A 574-nucleotide genomic window follows, 5' to 3' on the forward strand; every position below is an offset into this window, starting at 1 on the left:
GCTTGCTGGGCACCTTTCAGTTGTAGGCCCTTGTAGCAGCGTAGCCCGCTGGAGATCACGTGAGGACATGAGACTATATGTTGGATCTAGTCCTTCACAGGTAACCTGTGTAACCTATTCTCTATACCAGCATATGTAATGTAATATGCTATGTGCGTCAGCACCATCCGTGTAATATACAGATGTGCGCTTGGATACCTGGCTAAGTGATGTATAGCCTGGCCCAGTGCTTAGTGCTGGCGCTTAGGGTATTTATATGAGAATGGTTAGGGTCACAAGGACTGTATTTGTGACAGAGTGAAATCGGCACTAAAAGATGACGAAATGACCAAAGGTCACCAGCACCTACTAAAAACTGGCAAGCGAGAGTTCAGAAAAGACCTTCAAGAATGGAACTTCGAGCATGGATTGCTGCTCAGAAGAGAAAAGGTCTACATTCCAAAAAACTCTGCACTGCGGAATGAGCTGATCAAGCTGCACCACGACATTTCTATGGCCGGACATTCCGGACGATGGAAGATGCAAGAGCTGATCAGCAGGAATTACTGGTGGCCAGGACTCACCATTGATGTCA

This window comes from Laetiporus sulphureus (assembly GCF_001632365.1).
Source record: "Laetiporus sulphureus 93-53 unplaced genomic scaffold LAESUscaffold_22, whole genome shotgun sequence".
Lineage (NCBI taxonomy): Eukaryota > Fungi > Basidiomycota > Agaricomycetes > Polyporales > Laetiporaceae > Laetiporus > Laetiporus sulphureus.